The sequence below is a fragment of the Xyrauchen texanus genome, chromosome 29 (genome assembly GCF_025860055.1).
Source record: "Xyrauchen texanus isolate HMW12.3.18 chromosome 29, RBS_HiC_50CHRs, whole genome shotgun sequence".
Lineage (NCBI taxonomy): Eukaryota > Metazoa > Chordata > Actinopteri > Cypriniformes > Catostomidae > Xyrauchen > Xyrauchen texanus.
The window spans coordinates 36,274,059-36,284,749 of record NC_068304.1 but is presented as its reverse complement, the minus strand read 5'-3'; the positions used below and the strand labels follow the sequence as shown (position 1 = coordinate 36,284,749).

Genomic DNA, 10,691 nt, shown 5'->3' with positions numbered 1-10,691 from the left:
TGAATACTTCACCCAAAAATGAAAATTCTCTCATCATTTACTCAACCTCATGCCATCCCGGAAGTGTATGACTTTCTTTCTTCTGCTGAACAAAGATGGAGATTTTTAGAATATCTCAGGTCTGTTGGTCCATTAAATGCAAGTGAATGGAGACCAAATCTTTTAAGCTGAAAAAAGCACATAAAGGCAGCATAGAAGTAAACCATAAGACTCCAGTGGTTTAATCCATGTCTTCTGAAGTGATCTAATCAATTTTGGGTGAGAACGGACCAATATGTAACTCCTTTTTCACTATACATCTTGCCATTACAGTCTCTTGGCAGGATCATAATTTAAAGATCGATTACACTTCCTAGTGCTTAACACATGCGCCGAGTGCTAGATTGCACTAGGAAATGTAGTCAAGCTTGTAATCATGTTTGCCAAGGAGACTAAATTAAATTATTTGTCAAAATTAAAAAAAAAACAAGTTATATTTTTGTCTGTTCTCACTGTAACCTCATTTGGGTCACTTCAGAAGACATGGATTAAACCACCGGAGTCATATGGATTACTTTTATGCTGCCTTTATGTGCTTTTTGGAGCTTCGAAGTTTTGGTCACAATTCACTTGAACTGTATGGACCTACAAAGCTGAGATATTCATCTAAAAATCTTCGGTTGTGTTCTGCAGAAGAAAGTCGTAAACATATGGGATGGCATGTGGGTGAGGAAATTATGAGAATTTTCATTTTTGGGGTAATTATTTCCTTTAAGAAGCATCTCAGAACGTACCTGATGAAGTTGGTTGAGAGAATAACCATAGTGTGCAGAGCTCTAGGCAAAGGCTGACTACTTTAAAGAAGCGGCAATATTACATAGTTTTGATTTAAACATTTTGGTCACTTCATAATTTCCATGTTTCCATTTGTGTTATTTGATGTAGGCCTATTCTAAAATGTGGAAAACTGTAAAAATACACAATGAGAACGCTACTATTGGTCTTTAAGGAATATTCTGGGTTCTATAAAACTTAAGCTCAGTCGACAGAATTTTGTGGCAAAATGTTACTTACCACAAAAAAATATATTTTGACTCATCCCTCCTTTTCTTAAAAAAAAGAAACAAATTTTGATGTTACAATAAGGCACTGTACAATGGAAGTGAATGGGGAAAATGTGAAGCTTATATTTTATAAAAGCACTTCTGTTAAAACGTGTGTATTATTTGAGCTGAAAAGTTGTGTAAATCATAGTTTTTCAGGATTACAGGATTTACTGCGTTTTCATGGCAACAGAGTTGTAAAATTGGCTAACTTTACACAGAAAGGGTTAGTAAGCGATTTCACCACAATAAAATCATGTTGACACATGTATACATCTTGTGGTTATACATTTGAAACAGTGAGTTATTACATTTACAGATCATCCCGATTCGCTTTCTTTGTAAGTGCCTGTCTGGAACTGATTTTGCCCCCTTTTTGTTTTTTGTTTTTTTTTAAAGAAAAGGAGGGGAGTCAAAAGTAGCCTACTTTTTGAGATTATCAACATTATGCCACAAATGCAGTGGACTGAATTTAACTTGTATTAAACCTGGAATACTATCTTAATTTCTACCTTATTTTCTTTAATTCTGACTAAAATCAACAGCCAACAAAATGTTAGGCCTATTTGTTGCACCCCCCTGTGTTTGTCTTTAGTGTTCATTGTACTGACACTGATAGTTTCCCCTATGTTCTATTCAGGCTGTGAGTGACGCACCCGGAATGACGAGAGTTAGTGTGAGAATTCCGTTAAACCGCCCTGCTGCGTGTGCTCTTGGGGCACGGGTGCATTCCACGCATAGACTCGTGAGCTGAGAGAGAGAAAGAGAGGAGATGGGATTAAAGTTATCAAAAGAGTCTCATCTGTCTTTTTTCATAAACATTCCAATACAGCAAAACTCCCCTATTTGCTGTGACCTCAAATTTGCAGTGCCATGGTTAGAAATTTCGGAATATTAATAAATGAAATAACAAAATTTTAAAACAAGTGTCATGTATTTTAAAGAAAGATAGCACAAGCCCACTTTTTTAGGTAAAAGCTTTTGCAAAAAGAAGTTTATTTGCTTAGGTTTGATTTGATTAAACAATAAATGTACTGTTTGTTCAAAGCGAAGACAAAAAGTATTGTGACAATTTGTGGTTGTGAAATGTTTAGTAGTGGAACATGTCCCTATATTTAATATGATGAACTAAACTTTGAGGGGAACTCAATTCATACATCCATTAAAAATCACCTTGATTCCACCTGCTTAAATGTAACTGCAAAATGACTCCTATACGTAAAGTTAGTTCTAAGAAAAGCTCTAGCATCATTTGTTTGCAGATGCCAGATGCAGATTTGATTTATCTAACATTGATTTACTGTATTTTGAAGTGCAACTTAGACGAAAGTCTTCAAATGCTTTTTGGGGCCAAAAATAAAATGCTGGATAACCATGGCACTCTTATTAATTAAAAAGCCTTTATTATCACACAGCTTAATACAAAAGGAAAAACAGCTGTCATACACATTTCAGCGTGAGCCTTCCACAGGGAGAGTAAGAGTAAGCCACTGTATCCTCTACTTGGAGAAAATCATGTCAGAGTGGCAGCAAAATATGTTTGCATGTCTCTGTATGCTATAAGAAACTCGGATTGGGAATTGGATTTATTTGACCATAAATTACTCACCCATATGCCGTTCAGGATGTATATGACTTTCTTTCTTCTGCAGAAAACAAACTGAGATTTTTAGAAGAATAGCTCAGCTCTGCAGGTCCATACAATGCAAGTGAATGGTGACCAAAACTTTCAAGCTCCAAAAAGCACATAAAGGCAGCATAAAAGAAATCCATATGACTCCAGTGGTTTAATCCAGTCTTCTGAAGTGATCCAAATGATTTTGGTTGAGAACAGACCAAAATGTAATCTTGTGATTGCAGTCTGAAGACATGATCATGATTTCAAGCTCGATTACACTTCCTAGTGCTTGATGCATGGGCAGAGCGCTAGATGATGCTAGGTGGTGTAATCAAACTTAAAATCATGATCGCAAAGTAGACTCCAGATGTCAAGATTTATAGTAACAAATTAGTTATGCTTTGGTCTATTTTCACCCAAAACCAGAGCTGAACTGGTAATCTGGCATACCGGGCATTTTCCCGGTGGGCCGATGCATTTTGGTGCCGATCAGGGGCGGATTGGCCACAAAACGTGCTGAATGGGCCGCGATCAGCTCAAACGAGCCGCCGCGTTATGCAGAACGGACCACAAAATGGCGCTACAATATGCACCCCCCCATGTAAAATCCCAGGCCGATTTTTATTCCACTCCAGCTCTGCCCAAGACCATTTGGATCACTTCAAAAGACATGGAATAAACCATTGTAGTCTTATGGATTACTTTTAGGCTGCATTTATGAGCTTTTCGTCTTCAAAATACATTTTGTGTATAAACTGTAATATTACAGTACACACTGTTATGAAGACCCATAGTAGGCTCCTCCAGTGATCAGACCGAGAAGAAACTGCACTGCAATGAATGAAGAGAGAGAGAGAGAGAGAGAGAGAGAGAGAGAGAGAGAGAGAGAGAGAGAGAGAGAGAAAGAGAGAGAGAGTTATTGAATTATAGATTAAGGTGTAGTTCTGTTTTTATGCTCTGCTTTGGCAATATTGTATTGTTTACATTCATGGTAATGAAGCCCCTTTTAATTGAATAGAGAGAGAGAGAGAGAGAGAGAGAGAGAGAGGTGGGGTGAGTACAGCTCATATTACAGTACACACGCTGTGACGTGTTTCTCTTTCTTTACTTTGTGTCGGTTAAAATTTTGGATGGCACACAGCTCATCTATGCGGTTCTTCGCCGGCTCCTCTCTCTCTCTCTCTTTCTTTGTCTAATTATAGATCACATCAGCCAGACCATGATTATAGCACTCTTATGATTTCAATGTAAAAAAACAGGTAAGATACAAACTTTATTCTCTATGTGTGAATGTTGCCTGCGTGTTATAGCAGGGCGGATGCGTCCTTTTCGCGGCATATTCAGTGTCTTACACGATGGATACAAAGTGTGAATTCTATATTTTGGTGTTTAGATTTTGATATATGACGAGTTCGGCTGATATCTCAAATGAAATACAATGTAACATTCCAAACTGGTGACAAAAGAAATGTGCCCTGTTGAGTTTAATTTTAGTTTTCTGTCTAACTCATCATCATACTGATGTATAAATCATAATAACACTTTAATTACGTTTATTATGGGCTGTAGAACACAATGAGCCGCAAGATGATGTAAACACACTCTTTATTAAGCATTTATTAGGATTGTAAAAGTTCTAGAAATACAGTAAGCGAATCTGGTAACACTTTCATTATTACATTGTTATAATGCTAAAAAAACAAACACATTAATTTACATTCAAATAAGTATAATGTAACGAAACTTTAATTCATATTATATATATATATATATATATATATATATATATATATATATATATATATATATATATATATTTTTTTTTTTTAAATGTACATAAGCCCTACAAAAATGTACCATATCATTATAGTTTCCACCAAAATGTCATTGTTATTCCAGTTAAATAATAAATACATGATATCTATGATTTTACAGTAGTGCTAGTACTATAATAGTAACTGATATTTTTGCAAAAACTATGGTTGCCTTGGTATATTTTAGTAATCTGTTAAGATTATTTAATGTTGGTAATGAAATTTAGAATAAAGTGTTACATTTTCATTTAATTAAGATCAACTCTGATTTTATGACTATATAAAAGCAGCCTGAGTCTGCTAAGAAAACTATTAGAAAAGCTCATTTTAATATCTGTGTCATATACATTGTACAGTGTACCAAATGACACTGAGTGTCTGTAAATTCTGATGCATGACAACCGAATAAGGAACTGCATTTATTGTTGTTATAAAACAATGTTATACAGTTTTTTATATATGACTCGTCATGTTGTCATCCACTTCACTTTAACAAATCATTCAGAGATCCTGAACTGTTCTAGTGAACTGAGGTAACTAGCAGAATGAAGCGATCTTGTTTAAATACACTTCATAATGATGCGTCGCCCACTGGCAGACTTGCACACACATACACGCACACACACCCTGGCACCAGACTTTGACACGCACTGCCCCAGCTGTGGTTTTTACCAGCTGAAAACACGTTTGTACTGGATGCATAATTAACAGCCTGCACTATAAAGAGATATACTGTGTTATAAAACATTATACAATATATATTTAGGCCTACAGGCATTGTAAATGTCGGCATTCCAATATTCTAAGGTAAAAGTTTTTAATTTACAAAACGCCACCTTTGTCATAATAATTAACATCGTTTGAAAATGCTCCATACATATTAAAGTGATACGCAGTGTTGGCACAGACCCTGGACTTTCAGAAAGCGTAAGTCTTAATTGCCATGGCTTTGTAGTTTGAGAGCTTTTTTTCTCAAGCTGTCTAAACACGGTTTATGCTTATACTTGAAAAAATGTGAAATATTGTTGCAGTGTTTGGCATTGCTTTATGAGGGCCCAGCAACACTTTAGTAACTTTTAGGCTCATAAAACAGTGTGATGAAAAGCTTGTAAATGAGACTAAATTTTCTCTCCTTTTCTGTTCCATGGAAGAAAGAGAGTCATAAGGGGCTTTGTAAATTATGAAATCATTTTCATTTTTGGGTGAACCCTCCATTTAGTAGTCAATCTTTTAATCAATATTTTCATTAAACACAAAAAATAATTTCCCATTGTATAATTTGACTTTTAATGTTGCGGAATGCAGTGTTTGCATAGCAGTCTGTGCATTTCTTACATGTATGCATCATTTTGTTTTGATAGAGTTAATTTGCTCATCCTCATGGAAAGCAGACATCCGGTTGTTTCAAATTCTGTAAGTGTGATGTCCAAGCAAGAACGGACTCTGCCCGGAACCCTGAAAGGTCTAGCTTGGTCTCTTATATGTAATTACCCATGCTCCTTTCTTGACCTAGACTGGAGCGAGAGCACCAGTTCCAACTTTTGAAGTGGGAGTTTCATTGCAGCCTTCACCCTCTGACATTGGGCACGCTCCGCTAAAATTTGGATGAAAAAGTGGTCTGGGCGAAATCCATTCTGAATACAGAAATCAATGGTTTAACTAAAGTTGCATTACTTGTTGGGCGGTTTTACCAGACACAAACCTTCTTTTGCGTTCAGACGGGCTACCTGTGTTGGCTGCAATGTTCGTATTGACCTTTGTGTGGTTTGGGCGCTGCTGACACACGGACTGCAATGACCCCAGGTCAGCAGGGATTGACTGTTTCCACATGAGTTCTGCTGACTGTGCGAGCCCTGCAAATGAACATACGTTTACTACTGCACTGTCAGCATTACATACAGTAACTACAGTCGTTTTCTGAAGAGAATGTGAGTTGGCTAAAGTTGTCTCCACAATGCTGGTGCGCTGCTAGGTGATTGCTAGTAGGGTATTCAGTGTTTTTGCTTGGTGGTTGTTTTCTGACCCAAGTCAAAAAAGCCCATCCCCAAGTCTCAATAGTCATGCTTCTATACCATTTCAGACACTTCTTGGAGGTAACTGTTGCCAATAATTTTCCCATTCTAAAGGGATATTTTTGTTTACGCAGTTTATGTGCATTTCTTCTTATCAAATGTTGGAGTTTTTATTCACGTTGTTGTTTCCATCAAGCTTTTTTATGGGATATACTAAAATTTGCATTAAAAATGTGGATTGAATCCCAGCTTATGAAATTCTGGTTCTTTAAAAACATCTCGGAGTTAATGGTATGGATGGGCATTATTGAGTAATTTTGTAGTTGAGTAACTCTAACCCACAAATTACTTATAAATTAAAAAGTTAAAAATAAGGTGAAATACATCCATATGTAAAGTACGTGACATTGATATTTAGTTTTATTCACAGAAGTTACTGAGAAAGGTTTCAAAATAAGCAAATTTCATCAAACTCTGTTTTGGGGAAAAACAAAAATATGCATAAAAAAATGACAAATAATAATAGAAAAAAACATTTGAACTCATCAGGAGCTTACATAGAAACCAATGCTGATGGCATTATGGTAAGGCACATATATAAACTCTTAAGTCGATCACATTTTTAACATTTGTGAAACATTTTAGCATTTCAAAAAGTCATTTTACGATATTCAAATAGTGTTTTTAATAGTCGACTTGCTGGTGCAGAACGAGTGCTCGATTAGTCAATTACTCGTGCACATCACTAGTTAATGGGACTTTTATGTCCTGTTTTATTGTCTGCCAAGCCAAAATCGTAAATCTGTTCGCTTAGAAAACAATGGACAAAACAGTATATGGCTTGAGCGTTCAACCATGCGCTAGACATAAGGGTAATGTGAAAAAGGGAAGTATACCCTTGCCTCAACTCTGAGTATAAGTAATAGTAATAGTGATGTTTGCCTTAGCAAAAATCATTAATAAATCATACAGAGGAGGAATGTATGTTATCACCCTATAACTTAGCTGACATCATTGTTGCAAATAAATATGAATTAAATCCTTATGTTGAGCTGAGATTCTCACAGCTTGATCAGCAAAATTGCTTGGAGATAGGTTTGGACTGTAAAATGCAGACAGGCTGTTGCTGAATTTGTAAGACTGCTGGAAAACTAAGAGAAAGGAGAAGAACCTTGGGGGGGACACAATCTCATTATTTCGGTCAGAAAATAAACTGTATGGAAATGCTTTTTTTAATGAGAGAATGGAACAATCCCTGTTTCCAAGGGGGAATTCCACCTTCCCAGGCCAGTGAGAGCAGGAATGTTAAATGCATCCATATGCAAGCACAACGTCAACGAGGAGGCCTTGATTTTGAAAAAACAGAGGAAATCTGTTTAGATGTAGAGGCTTTCTGATTTGAGAATTTGTATGCCTTGACAAAGGAAGCACGTCTTGCTATGTAAGTTGGTTATCAAACTCTTCCGATCAAGTTAAAGGTCTCAAATGAAGAAGGTTACAAACTTTGCCTTTGGTTGGTCACCCACTGTCTGACTCAGTATCTTGTTGAATTTGTAATTCGTCTTTGCTTTAGGAATGTCACCTGTGCTGCCTGGTGCTAATTAATGGATTAGCACTTTGTGCAGTGTGCCAGCCAAGGTCATGTGGCCCTTCCATCTGATGGGAGTGTGGGGGTGACTTCCTGTCACATGTATGTCAGTGCCCTCTAATGACACCCTGAAAGACTCTGAGGCCTGAACCAAATGTGGCTCTGACACCAAGTGCTGTGTCATCACTTTCTGAATAGCAACAGTCTCCCTTTATGTTGGTCTTTGTGGCGATGTGTGCTGCTGTAGTGTAAAAGTAAATGTACAGTAACTGTTGCATGGACGCATCTAGCATGAGGCACAGTAAGCTCTCTATATGGGGATTTTATATGTATCTATGAGGTTTAGAAGATAACTGTAGCTTGCTAACAACTGCATATTGCTTATACTCAGGGTAAGGGTTTTTAAATAATGACGATTCATAGTTACCAAGGGCTGTCAAGCTACAAAATTTACAAAAAACACCATTAAAGTAGCCCATCATCACAGTTTCTTCTATAGTTACAGATTTAGCAGATCTCTGTTGCCTTATAGGCCATAATGTCACACCGTCAATCAAACAAGTGGAATCCTACACCAATGAGACTCTGTCTGACAGTGTCATTTTACATTCTCTGCCCAGCTTGGGTTTACTAGAGTAAAAAACATAATGGAAAACTACAAACAAGAGTAGACAAGTAAACAACAAACACATTTAAACATAGACACATCCTAATACTTATGAGACAATTATGTATTTAATGTATTTATCCTCAGCAATATTTATGTTGTGAATGGTTCAATCTTATATGTGGTACGTACAGTATATAATAGCAACTTGTATCTATTGGCACAGTCCCTGTTATTTTAGGTATGACATTAAGGGCCTTATTTTGGACAAGCAAATGGTTTATCTCATACAGTAATTGTTTTTTGTCCAGGAGAAACCACAGCAGAATGATGCACACGGCACATAATCCTGTTTTTGTATCTCAGAACTAGTCTTTTAACACCAAAAGGTCAAAAACAGGAAAGTGAGGCACTTCAAAACAAACAACAACACCTTATTTACCTCTACCTTTTATTTGACTCTGAAAAAAAATGCTATTTAAATGTTAAGTCATTCGTACTGATTTCACATAAACATAATTTTACTACTCTCCTAGGTTACTGTTTTTCCCAGTATTTGTTACTTCCCTGTTGGTTAGCTGGTCACACAAACTGGTTAGGTTGGTCTGCATTGATGGTTTTACAACAATTTTGGACACTTTGCAGCTTGGCCAGGCTGGGAGACCATCTGGCTGAACAGATAAACCATCTTAAACCAGCTAAGACCAGTAAGCCACTAGCTTGGAAGTTAGTTAGATATTTTAATGAGTTTGGCCCTCTAATTACCTTCAATGTTGGGGGGTGTGAATCTCTGGTGTGTTTTGTTGGTTTTAGTGGGGTTTAGGGCAATTTTCATGTCGGCCATTCTGGAGGACCAGCTTAAACTGGCTAATACCATCAAGCTACCTTAGGCTGATTTAAGCTGTTTCTTTTAGCAGTGTAGTTACATATTTAAAATGATATTGCCCCCTTTGAATAGCTGAATCACTGGTCTGTTTTAAGGTTTTAGAGGGATTTCGGACACTTTCCAGGTTGACCAGACTGGGAGACCAGCTTAAACCAGCTAAGACCTGCCAACCATCTTAGGCAGGTATAAATTGTGTTTTTGTCTTGTGTTTTCCCCCAGCCGGATAGGCTATGTATATATTTAAAAGGGTATTTAAATATCTTCAGTGTTAGAGGTGTGAATCTTTGAGTTGAAAGTGAATCGATTTGATTCACTTTTCAGTCAAAAGCAGAGTAGACCCAGTATTGCCACAGTGATCCATACAACCTTGGTTTCCCCTGTTAGTGTACTATTTTAGTTGTAGATGCATGTTTCTCCATAAGAAAAATGAAAGCCTTTCAGTCAAATACAGATCTACTTTCGTCTCTGTCTGATGAGGTTTTGATTCGGCATGATTGTGTCTCTTTTTTTGGGTGTCATAATTGTTGCATAGCAGAGGCAGTGTGGTTGTCACTGTACCGCAGCACGTGGCTTGCAAGTAGCTTGAAACATGCAGGGTATTTATCAAAACATGCTATAAGCAGCTGAATTCTAACCATGGTCAGTTCCCATTTATGAAGGGAGTAGCAATGTGTGCAGTGAAATGAAAAGTGTCTGGCTATTAAAATCTCATGCTATATTTGTCAGCATCATCAGGCTGCTTGGTATTTCAAAAAAACAGTGGTGGTGAAGAGTTTCAGGGCAAGAACAGGAAGTGACACATACTGTTACGATGCCTGTCAACATTGAAACTTTGAACTTGTGTGAATCAGAGATACAAAACAAGCTCACTTGTTTAAACTCTTTTACGTAGCATCACTATTACTATTGCTCACACTTGGGGTAAGGGTTCTTTGAAAGTCCCTTACCTTAGTATTAAGCTCCTCGGTGTCCAACTATGGCTCAAAGCTGTAACACCTAAGCCAACTTCCCTTAAGACCACTTGTGGCATGTCCAACCAGCAGCATCATTCCTCTGAGACTCATAACTTGGATGAGGTTAGATG

At 37.1% G+C, this 10,691-nt stretch overlaps 1 protein-coding gene across 1 annotated transcript in view; it reads left to right on the top strand.

The window, feature by feature from the left end:
- The first annotated feature begins 3,823 nt into the window (after nt 1-3,823).
- LOC127623255 (tumor necrosis factor receptor superfamily member 19L-like) overlaps nt 3,824-10,691 on the top strand; it is a 32,018-nt gene continuing 25,150 nt past the window's right edge. Inside the window, exon 1 of the mRNA XM_052097622.1 lies at nt 3,824-3,959. The gene's annotated coding sequence lies outside the window, so the exon portion shown is untranslated. The remainder of the gene's footprint in view (nt 3,960-10,691) is intronic.